At 45.1% G+C, this 22514-nt stretch overlaps 1 protein-coding gene across 3 annotated transcripts in view; it reads left to right on the top strand.

Moving 5' to 3' along the window:
- The window catches only part of plxnb1b (plexin b1b), a 129492-nt gene that overhangs the window by 17019 nt on the left and 89959 nt on the right, over positions 1–22514 (top strand). For all 3 annotated transcript variants that reach the window (XM_074617917.1, XM_074617092.1, XM_074619561.1), the window contains exon 2: positions 17432–17502. The gene's annotated coding sequence lies outside the window, so the exon portion shown is untranslated. The remainder of the gene's footprint in view (positions 1–17431; positions 17503–22514) is intronic.

Raw genomic sequence — 22514 nt, 5'->3', positions numbered from 1 at the left:
AGAAACCATTAACGGCAGGTCAATTTGGCGGCCATCTTGCAAAATGGCCGCCGTCTTGGATTTTCAAGTGGCCGATCGTTTATATTTGCTAAGTGACCCCTCGGGAATCATCATGCCAAATTTGGTGCTTGTATCACTATTTGCACGATTTTTCCACTATCCGCTCCACTATTATGAGGTCCTTCACTTGAAGACCTTAATTCCTCTACCCTAACTTAAGCTTCACACCTCTTCCTAACTGGACGCGACATCAGATTGTTTCAGATTTTCCCAATGAAGATGTCCTAACCTGCACCGTGCGTCAGCCAACAGGCGAAACCACTCACCCTGGCTTTATTTATGTGAAGTTTCACACATCTCAACTTCAAAATCAACCAAGGCTGACAGTTAATCAATATCACTCTCTCTATGTAATAGAGTGACATCGCTCGTAGTCTATCTGGACAATCTTTCGCGCTCCATTCACCACACCCCCAAAAACATCCTCACTCCCAACATCTAAAACTCCAACGAGGTCTCACAGCTTTAGAAGTATGGAGCACGGAGAAATAAATAAATAAATGACTCGATAGATAAATAAATATGTCATTAAATGTAGCAAAAATAATATGAAAAATAAATATAGCCATTAATGAATTGATAGAATGTGACATAAATTGATATTTCTGTTTTATTTTCTTCTTTATTTATTTTATAATTTCTTTGTATTAATTCCATTATTTATTTACTCTGTTTAAATTCCCCTTTTATTTATTTATGTATTTATCTTTATTAATTTTAATTTTTAATTTAATTAATTATTTTTGCATTTTTTTAATATTTATTTTTAAATTTATGTTTATTTATTTCTGCATAATTTTCCCAAACTTATTTATTTCTGTTTTGTTTTTTCTTCTTTTTTCATTTCTTTATGTATTTCTGCCTCATTATGTAAATAAGGGGTTTGTCACTCAACACATGAATTCTCGCACACATTTTTCCCTTCACTCTGGGCTGGACTGTGCACGCCTTAGTTTTTGGAAAACTGATCCAGAACGTGTAAACAACGTGGCGGTAGACAACATAAATAGTTGGTTTCTTTTACTGTCTGCACCTGCACATTCCTGACTGGACGGACTCACAGAGATGCTGCCAGACGCTGTTTGCATGTTTTTGCTTGAGTTTTGCTTGTGGATACTTTCTGCTGAGCTCGGTCTCTGCGGCTTAAGAAGGGGTGGTCTGCAGGTCTCTTACCCCCTTCGTCTTCTCTCTGCAGGGGGGTGGAAGAGGGAAAGTGGCCCTGCCTCCTTTTGTTTCTTTTGTTGAAGAGGAGGCTGAAAGACCAGCCAACCAGAGAGGGGGGGGTTAGAGAGGTGAAGGCATACCTCGAGGAGAGAGGGGAAAGTAGGGAGGAGAGGAAGAGGAGGATGAGGTCTCCTCCCCTGTTGGAGAACAGCTGCTGTTTACTGACAGACTCCGTCTCTGTCTCCTCAGAGGGAGGACAGGTGAGTGGGTGTGGCTGAATAGGGCGTGTCCACCATCTGGAGGATATAACCTCCAGCGTCCCGGCATCCAAACAACTTCCTCTGAAAATAAACTTTGTGAAGTTACCTTGAATTCAATCAATCGTTGTTCTTTGGGGGGAATATGTTGATTTTTGGGTCTGGTAATCGGTGTGAAATGGCTTTCTGCTCTTGCTGAATTGTTCTCTGCGTTGCACGGCTGCAGTCAGACAGGCGGCCGTTCATCGGAGGATTATGATTTGAAATGAATGGACTTGAGAAGCGCGCTTGAAATTGAATATCCTTTACATGACGTCAGGCAGCTATGAGCTCTGGCTTTTGACTCCAGAGGCAACAATGCGAGAGGCATCTGCTCCGGTGACGAGTCACGCTTTCTCTCACTTCGTGTGAGTGTGTGTGTGTGTGTGTGTGTTTGTGTGTGCGTGTGTGTGTGTGGGGGGCTTTTCGTGGCACGCAGGCAAGCGTGAAAAGCAGCGTTTTGAAATACCGACAGCTGACTGTTGCCAAGTGGCAACCATGAAAGCTCTTGGAGAACAGTGAGCGCTCAGTTTCCTTAGAAACGCCCTTTTTCTCAAGACAGCTCCCCCTAAATCGACTCCCCCCTTAACTCCCTTTAAACGCCCTGGGGGGAGGGACCCTCTGTCCTGGGAAAAGGGGGGTTGCTATGGAAAGCCAAAGACGAATGTTGGACAGGCGTGTTAAAAGTTCAGGACCTTCAGGACTCCACTAGAACAGAACAATGTTCAGGGACGTCTGAAACAGCCTCACCTCGCTGTAGGAAGCCGTGCCCTTTGAAATGATACAGTGGGCTTTAAAATGGTCTCATAAGCAATGGTCATAAATTTCCAGCCCGTAGTGGATCATGTAATCCTTCAGTCAACGGAAAAGAGAAAACGCCACAATTAGTAGTTAAAAAAACACTAACATGTTATATGTACGCTAAAATAGTGTGAGATTTTGCAATGCGGTAGTAACGATAACATTCATAACAGACTTTGACGGACGGAGCTGTAACGTCAATAACGCTTCCATTTAGGTGTAAGTATAAGATTCCACTTTGCTATAGGTGTAATATATAGTTTATAAATGAGTTCAGACTTAATGATTCTCACAAATCATCGTTTGGTCACATGAGGACAGTACAGGTTACCATGGTTACATGTCTCCAACCGGCAAGGAGGCTCTGAGGGAACGGCGTGGTATTTGCAGTTCAGTATGTAGAGCATAGTAGACGATTTCAGACGCAGCCTGAATCTAATGATGTGTTCACACCATGAGCGAAGTGGAACTGTTTGCACAGTGGGATTACATACAAAGACAATGCAAAGTGGCGAATACGAATGAGAATGACAGCTGACACGCGAAATTGGCATTATTTTCATATTCGTCTAAAGAGTCTAAATATTTCAGCTCGAGCGAGAAATTAGTGTCTCTGTGTTGCGAGAGCCGCTCAGCGTTGAGATCGTCCTCCTGTGGTCTCTTACGTCCTGACGTTGTTGAATCAGAAATGGAGGATGAATAAATCTCGTATGTGTCTGTGGTCACCGAGAGCTACGATAGTCCATCACATCTGTACAGAGACCAGAAACCACAGACTGTCTGTGGTAGAAACAACAACGTCTCTAGATGACGTCATGTTGAGTGTTGATGGAGCAGCTGCGTAGCCTGACTCTGATCCATCCAGACTCCATTCAGAAAACAAGCATTTTAAAAGTTGTCTGCTTGTCGTCATGGTAACAGACCTGACAAAGCATCAATTCAGACTTTTTACTAATCGGCATCATCATGTAGTTATTTCAGCATCATTTTGATCTGGTTATTGATATTAAATCACAGAACAATCTGTTTATTTTGGGTTCATACCTCAGTAGTGACGTGTGGCGGCTGATAGATACAGTACAGTATGTGAATACAGCTCGCCGCCGGGGGATGTCATGAACCCAGACACGACAGCGTTTGGTTTTCTGACATATCTGGGACTTTACCAACATGTACAGAGAAGAAGCAACAGAGGTTATTTCTTCCATGGTTGATGGAGGAGAGAAAAGTTGTTGGTATCCATGGAGACAAGCTCCTCCTCTTTTTATTTTTATTTTAAATAATTCTTTGGGTGTTTTTCAAGCCTTTATTTCGAGGACAGTGGATAGTCTAGAAAGGGGAGAGAGAGGAGCTGACATGTGGAAAGGGCCACAGGTTGGACACAGCCTTATGGGCGCCCGCTCTACCAACTGAGCTACCAGGGCGCCCCTCCTTCTCCTCTCTGACGCGTCTACAGCGAATTAACACAAATGATATCAGCACGATTAAAGTGAGGCATAAATTCCCTTTGCTCTTGGTCAGCAGATGAAATGACACATCACAAGTTACCAGAGCTCAAAGTCGTACGTACAAATCGCTTATTTTGTCAACTTAAAAACGTAAGGTAAAGTTTTCGATTCCATCCGATGATGAAGACCATAAGATGCTCCTGGAAAATGCTAGTAAGTGGACCTTGAGTTCAGATTTGTTAAACTAAAAAGCGTTTAGTTAGCAGTGGAATGAGAAGCAGAGAAGCAGCACGTCTTCCCGTCCGTAAAGCCGGTAAATGTTAGTTTGTTTTAACTCTTTATCAGACGGAGCTCCTGGTAACCTTCATGTTATCCCACTAAAGTGTCACTTACTTGTCATTTACAGACATGTTGCCTCAGCAGAGCAGTATTTTTACAACCTGCCTATCATGTGTCTTCTTACCATGACACTTCCTGTTGTTTCACACCCCCAGCGGGGTCAGGGGTCAGGGGTCACGGGGCTCTGTTATCCTTGCATTGACACACAACACTCCCTCACCGGGACCTTTTCCCCTCCGGAGCCTTTAACAGCACAGAGGTACTCGGACTCATGTTGAAATGTTTGTATGACTGCATCTGTGTGTGTGTGTGTGTGACTGTGAACGCCCTGCGAGCCCTCACTGTTTCCTGGCAACCTTTGCCACTTGCTGGTAAGTTGAGCCGCGGCACACAGCGTCACAGTATACAGGCGGCACTGTTGGCCCCACCGGGCCGGATTTACAAGGCTTTGATTTAGACGGTCTTTAAGCCGATCTGAAATTTTGGTTCCGTTCCTCGTTTACTGTACTGTAATCCTGGAGAATAAAACCAGAACCACGCTGTGCCACTAACTCACAGTCCAGAGTGAGTGTGTGTGTGTGTGTGCGCGTGCGTGCTGGGCTAATGTCGCTGTGAAAGTTGTAATGTAATAGCTCACAGCATACTAGACTTGTGTGTGTGTACCAACGAGCCTGGAGGCAGCATTCATAAATAACACTCTCTTCATGTTATTAATGGAGAGCTTAAGGTTTTTTTTTCTTGCTTACTAGGAATAATCTTTTCCACCCGCTTCACCTCAGTATCTTTAATCTGGCTGCAAATGAACCAGGCCTCTGTTTCCAGGGTTATGGGGGGAGGATGTGTTGGTGTGTAACTCAATTCAGTGCTAGCATTTGTAGTTGATCTGTGAGTGCAAATACACACAATAATGTGGATGTTGCATGTCCAGTTTGTCCACATCAAACTGTTGTAACCTCTCTTCTTGCTGCTTCACTTGACTTAAAAAAGGTAAAAGTCACGTAGAAGTGACGGCAGTTAGTCTTTAAATCGGCTGTCAATCAATTAAAATAGTTAATCGCAGTTAATCACATTATTGTCCATAGTTAATCCTGATTAATTGCAAATCAATTGCACATTTTTTATCTGTTCAAAATGTACCTTAAAGGGAGATTAGTCAAGTATTTAATACTCTTATCAACATGGGATGCACCGATACCACCTTTATTCAGACCGAGTACAAGTACTTCCATCTGGGTACTCTCCGATACCGAGTACCAACACGAGTACTTCTCTGTGTCTAAAGAGCCTCGTTAACAGCCAGCTGAGAGGGAGGGTCGGCGCGTGCCGGCTGAGTTTGGATCCCGGCCCCGTGGGGGTCGGGCGCACCACCGGCCCGTCTCGCCAAACTACCTGAAGGCCACCGTAGTTCTCCGACACGCTTGTGAAACTGCGGTAACGTGAGCCGCAGAGTGTTCAACCATGCTACCGCCAGCCGCCGTCTGAGTTTCGTCGCTCCTAAAGTAGGCGAGGCGAAAGGGAAAGAGTGCATATAACCAAGAAGTGAAAGTCAATTGTTCGTTCCATTGCTACATCAGCGCCGAGCAGCAGAGCTACGCTTCCACCATTTTGGACTGGAAGCGACTACTGGACGCCAGTAAAACGTCAGCCTAAAAAGTGCCTTACAAAAGTAAAACAAAATTATTTCTATTATGTTGTCATATTCTACAAAAATGGTCTGTGTTTGTGTTGAACAATAAAATATGATGAATATAATAAGCGTTTTCAGTCCAAAATGGCGGCAGCAGCTGCTGTCAAATAAGCACAGACGTTTCCTCTCTTTGCTTCTATACTCTTTGAGATACCACGGCGTTACCAACGTTTTGCACTTGCTGGCTCACGCTACTGCAGTCTTGTAAAGGGAGGAGTGAGCGGAGGGGTACCCGGTCGGTTTCAATATGCAACCACACCACCAGATGCCGCCAAATCCTACACACTGTCCCTTTAACCTGAGTCAGCGTTCTGACATCGTACAGCAAAGACTCCGAGCATCCACTGGCTGAAGAAATAATGAAAACATTCTGCCAAAATAATAATAATAATAATTATAATGCGTTTTGGTATGATTTGTCTGCATTTCCATTGGTTGTTGCAGACATTTGGAAACCAAACACATTGAGCTTCTGCAATAATATTAAAAAATATCATTATCGGCAGCAATAAATGTAAAAACCCGGCTTCCCCTCGCGGAGTGTCTCTTTGTGTTGTCAGAGAGCAGGGCGGTAAAGTGTCGGGGGTTTACCTCATGCGTGACCCAGCAGGAGCGACGATCAGCGAAGGGAGCCGTAAAAGTTTTACAACACAAACTACCCCTCCTGTTTCGACGTTACTGCTGTTTTACAGAAACACATTAGACGTTGTTTCCACTGGAGCAGCTCAGACTGACTGCTAGTTATCATGAAGCTGATGTTACAGTCATCTGTTGGTATCTGAGTTGTGTGTACAGGGCTGTTGTGTTTGAGCTCAGAGGGGAAACGTGGACAGGTTATGACGTCTTCTTCAGTAGTTTTGCTGTGTAATATTTTTAATATCATATGTTAGCTTGCATAGATTACATGTCAATCAAACAGTACTAGGGCTGCTCCCGATTAGTCCATTAGTCGAGTAATCGGCCGTTTTGGTCTCAACTAAGATTTCTTTAGTCGATTAGTCGTTTTGTTTTTGCTTTTTTCATGCTGAATGACTTTTATCCAGGTAACTTCTGAGCACACATCTCTGGTAAACACCAGATCTAAAGGGATTCTTTGTTGAGAAACTCACTTTTACAGATCTATCCCTTTAAATCAACTAATGGATTAGTCAACATCATATGAGTGTCGGTCCACTAACAGTTTCTTTGGTCGAGGACAGCCCTAATGTGTACACGTCCACATGGTCCAGAGAAGAAGTCTAATCAGCCAAAAATAGCCAGAATACCAGAGCAGCTTTGTCCATATGTAAGCTGTTAGACGTTCCCTCTCACAACAATCCGTAACTTGTATTTATTGGGGTATTAAGCAGGTGTGATGTAATGCACCCTGCTAGTGAGCGTGTGGTTGCTCAACATTTTCCAAAACCAGTTTGTACCCAAAATCTCTGACACTTTTCTCTAAAATGAATTCCGTGTTTCCTTATTAGTTTGAGCTACAGGCAGTATTATCCCTCTGACCTGTACATGTGATCCCACTGGGATCCAGCCGGAGTGGATTTCAGTAGCAGGAACACGGTGTCAGGACCTCCACACACACACACACACACACACACACTTCTACCATCCAGACACACATGGTGATGGTTTTGGCGCTGCTTATCCCCCACATCAGGGGTTAACCCAAAATATAATAAAGCGGTATATTTGGCGGCCCCTGTGGACTAAAGCGGTAGTGTTTCCAAGCACCAGAGTCCCTTTAGAAAACCTCTCATTTTACTGCAGCAGGGTCCGACAGTCTGCTCCATTCAGTCCTGGTTCTGGTTCTCCCGTGCCTCCCTTCCCTCCAGCGGGCCCGGCTATACGGCCTGGTACAGCTAGAGAACCTGATGAATCCATCGGTACCAACCAGGTCATACTAGCTTGTTGTGAAGGAGGTTAAATAACGCTCCAAACATAAGCTGAAATTTGGCGAGGAAAAACTGTCATGTCCATGTTCAAATTGATTTACAATAATAAATATATACATACATTTGCATAAAGCAGCATATTAGTCCACTCCCATGTTGATAAGAGGATTAAATACTTGACTAATCTCCCTTTAAAGTTCATTTAGAACAGATAAAACATGTGTGATTCATTTACGATTAAATATTTTAATCGAATGACAGCCATACTAAAAATATCATATTTTAGAGCTCTCTATCTTCAGGAACTCGTACGTCAGACTGTGATTGTAAATATAAATGTTCCCTCCAAACGTCGGCTGGCTGCTTGGTCTATACCATACGGATGACGTCATCGGACCACAGCGACCCCGTCCTCCCCCGGCCCTCATCGATTACACATGCTCAGTCTGCTGCCTATTGATCACGGACAACAAACTGATTACTGTAGCGACCCCACGACCCCGTGTCCTGTATCGTAGAAGGCGATCAAACGGCGATGGCCTCATTTAGATCTCATATCCTCATTAGTGTTTCTGCTACATTTGATTGTTTGCTTTTCAAATCTTTTAATGTAATTTGATGCTTGAAGAAGTCTTCTTTAAGTCCGTTTTACAGAGATGCATTACTTTAAATCAAAACACTTTTCTTTTTTTTTTCTTAAGATCATTTTTTGGGCTTTTATTGAGAGTGATAGTGATGGTGGTGAAATGGGGAGAAAAGGGGGATGACAATGCAGAAAGGGCCACAGGTCGGATTCGAACCCTGGGCCGCTGCAGCAAGGACTCGCCTACTTGATACATGGGGCGCCCGCTCTACCCGGTGAGCTAACCGGCGCCCCCAAATCAAAACCCTTTTCATAGCTGGAGTGACGGCATTAGCAGCTCATGAAGCAAGCAGTTCCCGCATGGATTTTAAGTGGCGGGAAATGCAGATTACAGGTCTAAAGACGGCTAAAGAAATGAGCAATCCTCTCAGAAAGCACCATGAGCCTCTGCTCCTTCTGTTGGTCTTCATGCATAACGGAGAAAACTCTGCAATGCCCCTTTTTCCTTTCACTTTTCAACCTTTGTATTATATTGAAATCAGCGTGTAGATATTTATCGATATTATATTAGTAATTCTGTAATTGCTCCTTGGATCAGCAGCCTTATCCTTTAGACGGTGTGGAGCATCACTTCATCTCAACCCAGAAGTGACTGTGATTGTTTGTGTGACTGGTCCTCTGGGAGAGCTGGTGGCAGTCTCTCAGTCTTGGCTGCCACCGCTGATTGAATGTCGTGGAAACGCTGCACGGACGTGATGTGATTTTCTTCCCATAATTTGGAAGAAATGAAAATGAAACGAGCGTGCTCTGTAGTGAATTAGGCGTCGGCCCGGCTTTGTGTTTCCACATCACACAGATTCAGATGTCAGTAAATCTGTGGGTGGATTAACAGACAGGAACAGTTTGATAAAATCAGTTTGAAATATTTCCCTTTCCAGATGAAGTGTGTTTTGTATCCTAAAAGTCAAACTGATGAGTCCTGATGTTGTTGACTGACTGTACTGAGTACTGAAGGCTTCATGGTTTGGCCCAGCGTCAGACGGGGATATCCTCATTGATTGCCCCCGGGCTTCTCCTGCTGCTGCATATCCCATTCATTATTGAGCCTCATCCCAAAGCAAAAGAACAAGTTCACTCTCGCTCTACTGCGAATTTGAGGAGGATTATTTTTTCAACACAGCTTTTGGTGTTTGCAGGAGAAGGTTTGTCTGGCTGCTGTTTATTTAAACATCTTCAACAGATTCACAAACCTGCTGTCCGCCTGCCGCGTCCAGATCAGACCGACTGAGACCGACTGAGACCGACTGAGACCTCCGGTGTAGGCTTTGACTCTGCAGATGTGTGACGGTATCTGACGGGCGTGGCAGGGACACATCAGGCTACTGAGCCCGGGGAGACTGAAACCATGAGACCATGAAATCATGAGAACATTAAACTATGAAACCATGAAACCATGAGACCATGAAACTATGAAACCATGAGACCATGAAACTATGAGACCATGAAACTATGAAACCATGAGACCATGAGACCATGAAACTATGAAACCATGAGACCATGAAACTATGAGACCATGAAACTATGAAACCATGAGACCATGAGACCATGAAACTATGAAACATGAGACCATGAAACTATGAAACCATGAGACCATGAAATCATGAGAACATTAAACTATGAAACCATGAAACCATGAGACCATGAAACCATGAGACCATGAAACTATGAAACCATGAGACCATGAAACTATGAGACCATGAAACTATGAAACCATGAGAACATGAAACCATGAGACCATGAAATCATGAGAACATTAAACTATGAAACTATGAAACCATGAGAACATGAAACCATGAGAACATGAAACCATGAGACCATGAAACTATGAAACCATGAGACCATGAAATCATGAGAACATTAAACTATGAAACCATGAGACCATGAAACCATGAGACCATGAAATCATGAGAACATTAAACTATGAGACCATGAAACTATGAGACCATGAAATCATGAGAACATTAAACTATGAGACCATGAAACTATGAAACCATGAGACCATGAAATCATGAGAACATTAAACTATGAAACCATGAGACCATGAAACTGAAACCATGAGACCATGAAACCATGAGACCATGAAACTATGAAACCATGAGACCATGAAACTGAAACCATGAGAAGCACGTTCAACCAACATTTAAAGGGCGGGTCCATTATTAATTTAATTTATTTTAGGTTTATAAATCATTCTGTAGCCTCCCAGTGGTGTTGCTGATGTATTCAAATTAGGGATGTTAATAATTAACCATCTAACCGTTAACCGACATCAAGCATTTTAACAGATTAACGCTTAAAACGGTTAAAAGGTCTGTCGGAAACTCGCTGAAGTAACGCCGTGCTGACAGACTGTATGTGTGTGTCAATGGTGAGCACGGAGCTACCAGCAGAGCTACAGATGCTAACGTAGCACAAACACACACACTGTTTGTCGGATACTCTCTATCGATAATCCGGGCAGACACACAGCTGACAACCTGCTAAACTAAACTAAAGTTGCGGTGGAGACTTTTACTGGGAAACTGGCTGCATGTCTGCGACACTACACGCAGCATCGTAGCTGCTAAGTTAACGCTCCCGGACGGTGAACCGGAGACAGTGAACGCAGCATCGTAGTTGCTAAGTTAACGCTCCCGGACGGTGAACCGGAGACAGTGAACGCAGCATCGTAGCTGCTAAGTTAACGCTCCCGGACGGTGAACCGGAGACAGTGAACGCAGCATCGTAGCTGCTAAGTTAACGCTCCCGGACGGTGAACCGGAGACAGTGAACGCAGCATCGTAGTTGCTAAGTTAACGCTCCCGGACGGTGAACCGGAGACAGTGAACGCAGCATCGTAGCTGCTAAGTTAACGCTCCCGGACGGTGAACCGGAGACAGTGAACGCAGCATCGTAGCTGCTAAGTTAACGCTCCCGGACGGTGAACCGGAGACAGTGAACGCAGCATCGTAGCTGCTAAGTTAACGCTCCCGGACGGTGAACCGGAGACAGTGAACGCAGCATCGTAGCTGCTAAGTTAACGCTCCCGGACGGTGAACCGGAGACAGTGAACGCAGCATCGTAGCTGCTAAGTTAACGCTCCCGGACGGTGAACCGGAGACAGTGAACGCAGCATCGTAGCTGCTAAGTTAACGCTCCCGGACTGTGAACCGGAGACAGTGAACGCAGCATCGTAGCTGCTAAGTTAACGCTCCCGGACGGTGAACCGGAGACAGTGAACGCAGCATCGTAGCTGCTAAGTTAACGCTCCCGGACGGTGAACCGGAGACAGTGAACGCAGCATCGTAGCTGCTAAGTTAACGCTCCCGGACGGTGAACCGGAGACAGTGAACGCAGCATCGTAGCTGCTAAGTTAACGCTCCCGGACGGTGAACCGGAGACAGTGAACGCAGCATCGTAGCTGCTAAGTTAACGCTCCCGGACGGTGAACCGGAGACAGTGAACGCAGCATCGTAGCTGCTAAGTTAACGCTCCCGGACGGTGAACCGTAGACAGTGAACGCAGCATCGTAGCTGCTAAGTTAACGCTCCCGGACGGTGAACCGGAGACAGTGAACGCAGCATCGTAGCTGCTAAGTTAACGCTCCCGGACGGTGAACCGTAGACAGTGAACGCAGCATCGTAGCTGCTAAGTTAACGCTCCCGGACGGTGAACCGGAGACAGTGAACGCAGCATCGTAGTTGCTAAGTTAACGCTCCCGGACGGTGAACCGGAGACAGTGAACGCAGCATGCGACGCACTAATCTTGTCGGTTAATGTTTAATAATCGGTTAACGAGGGTCGGTTATCGGTTAAGAACATTTTTCAAAATTAGCATCCCTAGTTTCAGCTTGTTTGCCCGCCCAAACATCTTTTCTCTTGAAAATCCTAATTCTATTTTATTTCTTTTTAAATGAATCAGGAAGTTGCTCAAAAGTTTAAACCTTAAAACCATTCAATTGAATTCCCATTTGGAAAAAGCAAAGCCGGTTCACCAAAGTCAAATATTGTTCAGGGGCAGCAAAGGATGTGGGAAAGCCAGGTCAGGTGATGTGCGCTGACCCTTTCAGTGTGGATTAACCTGTGTTAGTCTGAAAGGGTTATTAGTGTTACTGGGTTACAACCCCCTGGGTTTTAAACTTTACAAATGAAGATAAACATGGACAGAACAGAACACACTTTTAAAGTCAGGTCTTATTTTAGACGGCAGAGTTGGAAACTCCAGACTGAAACATTTCAACATTAATATTTTGAAGAGAAGCGTGTTGAAACGGGATGGAGACAAATTCAGCATTAGTTTAAAACAGGCACGATGAGGGCGAGTGTGTGTTTATAGATAAGAGACGATTAAAACATTTGAAGCTTTCTTTCTTTAAGGAATGTTTGTCACATAGTAAAAACGCGTTGGTAATTAAAACAGGCAGATGACCCTTATGTGTGTGTTTCCTCCACTGACTTCTAAAAATCAATCATTGCTAATAGGAGTTAGCACACACCATGTGTTGTTGTCAGATTAGGATGATGTGCTTATCCGTGTCTGCATGGTAAAAACATGCTACAGCAGATGAATGACTCGGCCGTAGAGGCGGTACGCTGCTCGTCGTGTTCACTGGGAGAACACAATTAAACTTAATGAGCGAGCTGTCGCAGGAAAGCGCTCATCCTCTGTCTCATTAAGGCTTAGAGACGGACGCCCAGTCTCTCATTAGTTCACTGTAAAGTTCAGAGATTACTTCCAAGAAAGATTTCTGCTGTTTGGATTCAGTGACACGTTCGGCTCCGGCTCCAAGGAATTCAACCACAACACTGTTTCAGTTCCAGTGTGACACTGAAGCTGCGTTTCCTGCCTTGGTTCTGGTGGGATCTGTTGTTGGTGTGACCTTTCTTCTGTGAGCTGAGGAATGAAGCAGGATGGCATCAGCGCTGTGCCAACGAGCCAGAGAGGAGAGGGCAGGGCAGCAGTTGTATTTAGACCCGGTATATATTTTCCATGGAACAGAGAGGGGAAAAAAAGATGAAATTTCTGGTATTTAATTACAGAGCGGCCGCAGCCAAGGGCACGCTGTCGATGGTAGCTTTAAGGCCGACAGCTTAACAACCTCAGGAATGGTGGCACTGTTGGTTTTGGTAACGCTGTGTCATTTCCTCCTGTGAAGTGTTTTTTGATGTGTTTGGGATATGTGCATGTTCCAGCTCCGCTGGACCGACGAAATCAAGAAGCCAGTAAAACAAAAAAGAACATTATGGTGCTAGCATGTGTACCAAACTTCCACACCATTGCCAGGTCAGAAGGGTGAAAGCGCGCGCTAATTTTAGGTCTTCATAATGCCTGGAAACGGCCTCTTTTTGAAGTCTGTTTTCTCACGAGAATCCTTTTTGTGACAGTTTTAGTTTCTCTGAAGGACGTTCTCCTGTTTACAGAAAATATGCCCCCCTGCCACCACCGTGCCGCGGCAGTGGTGTTTTCCTTTCCCATGTTGATCCGACCTGATTTAGGTTGAGTCTGTTCACTCTCTGCCAAAGAGTGTAGAAGCAAAGAGACTGAACTCTGCTTTTATGGACTGAAAATGCCATTTTGGATTGAAAACATCAATGAGTCTGTGTTCATGGATCTATAAAGAGATGTCTGGAAATCAGATGATATTTTTTTGTTTTTGAGGTAAATCAACTTCCCAATAGGAACACTTAAATATCCTCATTTAAATCATGATGTCCTAAAAGTAGTAAAATGAACTAACAGCTGAATCCAGAGTTATTTTCCTCACCATAATGAACGTACATCAGACACATACTGTATATATCTGGTTCTGCCAGCTTCCTGCTAGCTGTATGTGGCTGTTATAATGGATATATTGGCTGTAATTCATCCCTTTTATTATCTTCTAACACACCCATGGGCTGTATGCTGTCAGCCTGTACCGGGGTGGATGTATTAACGTCTCTGTTCACAAACAACCGGCTATCGGCAAGCAGCTAGTAGTGCTAGTAGCCTGACATCAACAGAGTTTAATGGAGTTGTAGGCTAGTTACGAACACGCAGGACAAAAGGACCCTCTTCTATATCCATGGTTAGTGTTCAACGACACGTACTGGTGTCTGGTAGTCCCTTTCAGTCCAAAATGGCGGCAGCGTAGCTCTGCTGCTGGGCGCTGACGTTGCAATGGAACGAACAATTGACTTTCACTTCTTCTTCTTGTCTCTGTGCTGTCAAAGGGTCCCTGTGTATTTGGGGCTGTGGACATGTCTGAGAGGACTCCTGGGTGGGATGTCCCTCCGTATAGTCGGTGGGGTGGCGGAGGGGATGTTTGACCGCCTTTTTTGGCCGGTAACTCACTGGATTTGGCATGGGTGAGCGAACACGCCGTGTCACCAGTTGAGTCACTGTACATTTCCTAACAATGGGTAGCCCGGCTGACATCGGCACAGTCCCTTTTCATGACCACAAAGGGAGCCATTAAGGCTTAAATGCATCCGGATTCAAGTCGCCCCCTCAACGTGAGAGTGCTCTTACATAAGGTTTCTTCATTTGGCCTGGCGTCAAAAGAGCTGTTGGCTGAAGGACACGGCTCCCCCGCCTCCAGTCTCAGAGAGCCGAGCGTATCCACTAAAGGTGCTCCAGACTCCCTGCTATCTGTCCTCTGTTTGCTCAACCTGATGAACCATTGTGTGATACCAGTCAGCTTCAATCCCTGAGTAGGAAACAAATCAGAGCAAAGACTGCAATCCTTCCTGTTCCTGTCACGTCGATCCTGTCAGCCCATCAAAAGGCTTTCTGCACTTTCAACTTCAAACTTGTCGGCTCAGCTTCAAGCCTCACCCTCACAGTCTATATATGAGCTAGTTAGTTAGCTTCTCACCTGAGGGAATCTCCACAGAACAAGACCCAACACATCCAGGCCAGAGGGCAGCGGTAGGATCAGCTGGCGGAGGGCGACGCAGCCTAAAACCACTTTTTCTTTTCTTGAGCGTGGATTGGAAAAACTACAAAAGTTTGACCACAAAGCTTCATCCAAGTTAAGGCAGCATTCCTTGGCAATGACATTTTGGATCTCCTGTGGTAAAGGAATGATACTGCTTTACTGCTCCAGGACACCTGTGGTGAAGGACAAGCATAAAATGAGAATGTACTGGGCTTGAAAGAGCCGAGAGGGATCCGAGTTTCATTTCATTCCATCTGTTTTTCAGAATAAGGCCCATGCAGCTTGGTTGTTTGAGCTTGGTAATATACAGTACAGTAGTTTCTAGAAGTCAGTGTTATTGTGTTCAACATGTTGTGTATTAGATGTAGTCCAGACTAGGGCTGGGCAATATGACGATATATATTAACTAAGTCCAGACTACGGCTGTCACTTTTGATTAGTAGTTTGCGCTACTGTTTGAACATGGAAGTTAGATATTAAACCTGTAATGATCTTGATGGGAATTTAAAACTCCTGGTGTATTTCCAGGCTGTGAACGCTGTTGTATCCTGTATTCCCTGTTGCCCTGTTGGTAAACTAGACAATTACTGCTGTCATGTAAACAGGAAATGGAGGAAACTAGAAAGACATGAACCGTCACGACACCAAACTATCTGAGAGATGATGAGAACACGCATTTTGGATTTCACAAATTGGAAAATTGTGGATAAAGTTAAAGCTGTTAAAGCTGTCCACACGATCCGTCGTTTCCACGCTTCCCCTTCGGTGTCTATGTAAGCAGCAGTGCAATGCATTCTGGTAGCAGCACGTTGCTTTTGGAGAAACGGGGCCGCTCCTCATTTGCATAAAGTTGAAGTTTAGGCTACTTTGTGTCCAGCACGACGCGCCGCCTCTGGAAACTCCTGAAAAACTCTTAAACTAACCGTTTAGCAACCGCATGACTTTTGTCGCCTCAAATGTTTTCAGAAAAACATTCCAGTGAACTATTTTCATAGTATAAGAGAAAACGTTCATGGTTCATCCAGTCAGGTGCCTAGTGGCGACCCCTAGCTTCCAAACACCCTGTGGACACGTACCATTACAGTAAAACTGCCACAACAACAAATCTGAAGTCGTCTGTTAGGAGCCTTTTAATCAGACTGAACTGTTATTTCCTTTCATTTGAAATTGCTAAAGGAATCCAAGACGTTGGCTGTGATTCAGAGTTGTGTCTAGAAGGTCATCAAAACAATTGTGAAAACTCTCACGAGACTCGCTGCCCGACGACCTATCCTAACCGGAACTATTCAAGGTCCATGCCTAACCTTAACCGTCTCGCAAGAGTTTCCCCAACTTGTGGGTTACTTTGGAGGCACAGCCGTGATTCAGAGGTCTGGAACCGGGCTAAGCTGTTAGCTTGTTACTCCAGCGAGGCGACAGAGGCGCTATGATTGAATGGAAGTGCTTCAATTCAGCATCAGCGTTTAGGATTATCGTCTCCATTAGATAACTACCATAGTATTCATCAGAGGAATTGATATTTTAACTTGATCATGAAAGAAAGTTTGAGTCACTAAATAAAAACAAGAATTAATATTTCCACAATTTTGATTTATATTTCAAGTAAATTCTCAAGTAGGATCATTGTTCACTAAACTGCAGCTGACTGGGTGGACTATTGTCCATCCATCAGTCATCCATTGAGATGTGGTAGCATATTTTCAACAGCACTCTTTGGACTCATGTTTGTTATGAATGATGGTTATTATTATGCTTTCAGTCGATGCCTCCAACCGGGAGGAGTGAAGGAAGACAGACAGACTTTAAACCTCCGTCATAATCTAACTTTTCTTTCACTGCTCTTTAACTTCTGATCTCCTCTACCCGTTCTCGTCCACATAGCTTTGAGTATGTGTTCTGAGAGTGTTACAGAGAGGCCGTGTGTCACGTCGTCTCGGTGGCAGCCGTTTGTCTTTGTTGTTGTCCTGAACAATAGTTTCCTAACAGAGGCTCTCACCTGCGTAGCGTGAATTAAGAAGACATGGCAGGTGTTGCAAACGGTTTAAGCTCCCTTTTGTAGAGGGGGATTATTCACCCGGTGACTCCTGCTATTATCATCTGTTTCCACATTCTGCTTGGTGTTGTACTTTATGTCACGCTGTTGGCTTTCAGGGAAGAAAAGCTGTAAAATGCTCTCTGTGGATTCTCTAACTGCTCGTCTTCCTCCAGGTTGGGACAGATCCTCATGGGAGCCGTGGAACGATTGGAAATGGCAGGAAAAGAGCACTAAACTTCCTCAGGTAGGGGATTTCAATGTTTCTTTCTAATGCTTGTGCAACAGTTACACCCCGTCATAGAAACGGTAGCTTTTCTTATTCTCATATAATCAGATGATTTTCCTTTTTGCCCATTGCTGACACCAGAATATCCAGATGTGTCTGGGGAACCATCACTCAAGCTTTTTTTAACTATTTCCTTCCATTCATCTCAATGGCACAATGGCTCAAGGGATTCGTTTCCTCCTCCTGCGGTGTCAAGTCCACTTCCCCCCCCAAACCGCATCCCACCACACTCGGCAGCTATTTAAAGTGTCAGCGGCTGCTCCCAATTACTCCTCCCCATGCCAAACCAGAAGCTCAGGCCACGCTAACGGAGGCCGGCCTCCCCGCTGCCACTTTTATCTGTTTGTTTTCATATTTCCTTCCCTCGCTCAGCCCTCCTCCCTGGTGCTCTTACTGTTTCTGCCTTAGCCAAGGATTATTGTGTTTTTCCTCCAGCTGACCTTGGTTACATAAACTAAGGACTGATCCCCCTTCCTGGATTCTCCTCCCTGTCCAAGTCCTCCTCCTCCCCGTCCCACCTCTCTGCCCGGCTCCTCTCCTCTGGGCGCTCCCACAGAGCCCAGTGTTGTGATTACATTGTGAAATCGGAGCCAGGACTATTTATTCCCAGGCTGGGGGAGAGAGGAGGACCTGGTTGGAGGAGAAGCCGGAGAGGGGGAAGCCAGGAAGCTGTTGTGGTTGAATCAGGCGGATGGTGTTGGTGGGTGAACTGTTTATGTCTTCTCATAACCTCTCGTTGTGGGCCGTGCATCCAGCCAGATGTTTCACATAAGCAGAGCGCCCGGGGTCGCATCTCACTGTCAGCAGTTTGTGCACATAACCCGAACCCATCGTTCAGCCCGGCCCGTTACGGGGTGGCAGGTTGGCCCAGTGCTCTGAGACACCGTCCAACCGTCCAACGAGGCTCGGACCCGTTTTCGGAAGCTTCCACCCTGCTGGTGTGTGACACCAAGTCCTCTCTCTCTGAGCTTTACAGCAGGAACACTGTGCAGAGTTAGCAGACTTCATGACAACAGTCATATTGACAGACGTGGCAAAGAGCCCACACACTGCTGTTCACCAACATAACTTTGGTTCAGTTAAGTCCTGTTCTAGCTCCACTAGTGCTGTATGTAGTTATATATCTTGACCTTTGACCTCTATGGAAGGATGTTTCTCCTAAACGTTCTCCTGAGATGTAACGTTAACTTTCCATAAGCGTCACCAGTCTGTGTAATAGAACGTGATCATCATGTAGTTCTAGATATATTATGGTGAGTTGTTGAGTCTTTGTCTCGGGGCGGGTGTGTTGGTGGGATCTCGATACCGCAGCTCCAGCCCCCCCCCCCCCCCCCAGAGGCTTCACTTCTGTACAGTGGGAGGAGGTGGAGACGCTTCGTCCATCTCTATATATACCGTCTATGCTTTGGACGGATGGGATACAAAACAAAAGCGAAAACTTAAATGACAAAGGAAAGTTGTGTTTAAAAAGTGTGTGTGTAAAAAGTGTGTGTGTAAAGTGAGTGACAGAACGTGAGGTTATATTTATTTGTAAATCCAGACGTGGTGTGCAAAGGCCTCAAAGAATGCACCATTTCTCTTGTTGTCAGATTGTTTTTCACTGGCACTCTTTTCTTGTCACCAGACTTTCTGTGCACAGACACATTTAGTGACTAAACGTCTCAGAGGTTATCAATGAGTCTACATTATCTCTGCTCTGTTTCCAGCACTCAGCTGAGTCCGTGATTTAAAAACACGCTTTGAAACACTTCAGACTCTGGTTCCCTCTACCAGACATCTCACTGATCTGGTACTGTGGAGCTGGAGCTGGGTTCTTGTTTCAGTTTGTCTGCAGACATCCAGTAGCTCTACTCTGTGTCAGCTGATCAGTACACACACACACACATACACAGTATATTCTCTTAACACACACACACCTCATTTGCTTCAACAGGTGATATACTTGACCTTGTGTTACATGCAAATCATTCAAATATACAAACCCTCACGCCTACACACACATGTCCATACTAGTGACTTTGAGGTTAGTTTGGGGACAGACAGGGTGAAGTTCAGTTGTGCGTGTTGCTGTCATCATTGGTGAATTACTGGTTGGATGAAATCGTGACACACACACACACACACACACACACACACACACAGCTAAGGCCAACCGGAGATGAGCAGCCGAGCATTAGATTACAGGGAAATGATCAGCCAGGGTAGACAGGAAACACTGCAGGAGAGCAGAGTGTGTTTGTGCTTCCTCACCACGGAGAGTCTGGTACCAACAACAACCACAACATGTTCACGATGTCATTTTAAAATACATGTTGTGGTTTGATAGAACACCAAGTATGTCATTAACAATGTAAAGATAGAGCGTTAAAGAAAGAGGTGAGGATAAGAAGAGAACCACACTGGAACCAGCTCTGATCGGATTTAGGAAACGGATACACAGAGCAGGGAGGGACGTCCAAACGGACCTTCTGTTGGCTTCATCCAGGCAGGGTTGATTTAGGTGTTATTTACAGTCTGGTTGCAGGCCAGAGTCCATGAGGGGAACTGTGCTGTTTGTGTAAGACTGAGGCTCAGAGCTGGTTCTCATTCACACCTTCGATGTAAGATGCCTGACAGTTTCAGTCCTGATACCTCACCTATTCTGCTGAGCATTAACATATATATATATCAGCATTAGTTCTTAGTGTTGTCTGAACATGAGTACAAGAACCGTGCCTAAATAAAATGCAAAACAGATGAAATAACCAGTCTGAGCAGGCAGTCAGGGCCAGCTTTGAGTACTTGACAAACTGGGACATGTGAAGCATCTTCATTTGCAACCAAAGCGCCCAGCGACACCCTGTAAAGTGTGCACTTCTACAAGTTACAGCCTGATATAAAGTACAGCTTTGGCAAATTTGATGTAGTTCACATTAAGAAAAACCAGCTTCCAACAGTAACTTCCAACTGGTTTCAGCCTGAAAGGATCCACTTTCTGTTGTTTTCTGTTTTCCTGTCTTGAAAGCATCCAGTAACGGAGCGGACTCGTACGCGTGTTTAGCGACCGTAATAATCCTCAGTGTGAAACACAGTATGTAGATAAATGGATTTAACGAAGAGGATTTGTGGTAATGGAGTTACTTGAGGAATCGTCTCAGCCCGATAGTGAAGGCAACATTAAACAAGTTGAAGATCTTTTCATTTTCAGTAAAGGTCCAGACACACCAACCCGACATCAAAGAACTAGCGGCGACGGAGACCGACTGTTGCGTCGCCTCACGTCTCCTTTGTCTCGGCCAACAAGTTGCACTCAAACACACCGCAAAGACTCCAGCCGACGGCCAGTCAGCTCGTACGTTCTGCTCCTGGTGAGAGGAAATAACTCCACACCAGCAGGCGGCGGTAGTCTGTATTCATCATTCTAAAAGGGAAACAGGAAGACGGAGGACGGAGGATATACAAGCCGTTGTTATGATACGTACATGAAACAAAGCGACGCCTGCCGACCGTTTTCTCACCACTCTCACTCACCACTGAGCTTCATTCCAGATGTTCATGTTGCTGTGTAAATATCCGTGTGTCTGAACGATCAGATGAGATGAAGATGAAACATGAGGAGAGTCTTCTGTGTGTCCTCTTGACTTCACTCGTCGGCTTTCCTCACTTCCGTTTCTCTTCTCATGCGCTGATTGGTTGAAGCTGAACAGCCAATCAGAGTGATTTCTCTCTAGAGCCGATGGTGCCGGACACACCTCAAAAACTAGACCGACAGACGCTCACCGTCGGCTGACCGTCGACTCGGTGTGTCAGGGCCTTAACACACGCCTTGAAAGATCCTTCTTCCTCTTTATAATAGTAGTGTAGTGTACTCAGTAACACACTGTACCAGCTCTTCCACCAGCACACAGTCTGTAAGCTTTGTCTCATTGAGTCCTGACTGAAACATTCCCATACATGCATGCTGTTCCATGCATTAGCAGCTGTTGTGGTGTGATATGGCTGAAGAAACAATGGCTCCTCTGCCTGCACATCGACCATGTGTTACAGCACATCTGCTGCAGGTCTCTCACAACCAGAGGGATGGAAGGATCGACGGGGGGGCTGCAGATTAGTGTGCTTTTAAGCGTATCAGACATCTTAACTAACATTAGGGGGTTTCATAAAGAATCTGGAGTGATACCAAGTAAACCTGCTTAAAGGAGCCCACACTGCGTCCACAGATTAACCGAAGCTTCATCAGAGGACTCTGCAGGACTGCTGAGCCTCTGACATACTGCTGCTATGTTTGTCCTGAAGGCGAGCTTTCTCACTTCCTGTTTGCTCCGTTACGGTACGGTGCTTGGTGATGTGCTTGGTGGATCATTGTTGGTTTGTGCAGGTGCTCCTTTGCCATGTGTACCACTTGGGTGAAATGGGTTTGCACTGTTTTGTCTCACGGACTCTCAGGCTCCGTCCACACTGATACCTTTTTGTTATAAAACGCATATCTTTAGCTGCGTTCATGCCTAGCGTCCACTCCACTCCACTCCTGCGTTTTCAAGCCCCTAAAACGGAGACTTTGCAACGCCGCTGACGTTTTTAGTTTAGTAAATTCAGCATTTTATAACGCTACTACTGCCTGCAGGCTGAGGAGGGAAGCTGTTTGAGGGATTTGCGAACGGCGTGTCCAGCGGCGTTATCAACCCTACGGGGCGGGTGTTTAAAGGCACAGTGTGAGGCTTTGAGGAGGTCGATGGACATAAAACGGAGGACTTTCCTTTTGTTATCTCTGCTTATTATGTTTCTTGACCTTTAATGTAGTAAAACTTTGATTTGTAACTGTTCATTTTGAAGGTAAATTTGATGTGTGAGAGAGAGAGAGCAAAAGGCCTGAGGTAGACTATAGTAACCAGCAGCCTTGTAACTGCGTTGTGTGTTAGTATTGAGATTCTTTCTAAAAGGCTTGTGTGTATGGAGAGATCTTGTTGTTTTAAAATGAAAAGGTATTAGTT

The sequence above is a fragment of the Sebastes fasciatus genome, chromosome 1 (assembly GCF_043250625.1).
Source record: "Sebastes fasciatus isolate fSebFas1 chromosome 1, fSebFas1.pri, whole genome shotgun sequence".
Taxonomy (NCBI): domain Eukaryota; kingdom Metazoa; phylum Chordata; class Actinopteri; order Perciformes; family Sebastidae; genus Sebastes; species Sebastes fasciatus.
Note: the sequence above shows the minus strand (reverse complement) of the source record. Positions and strands in the feature narration are given on the sequence as shown.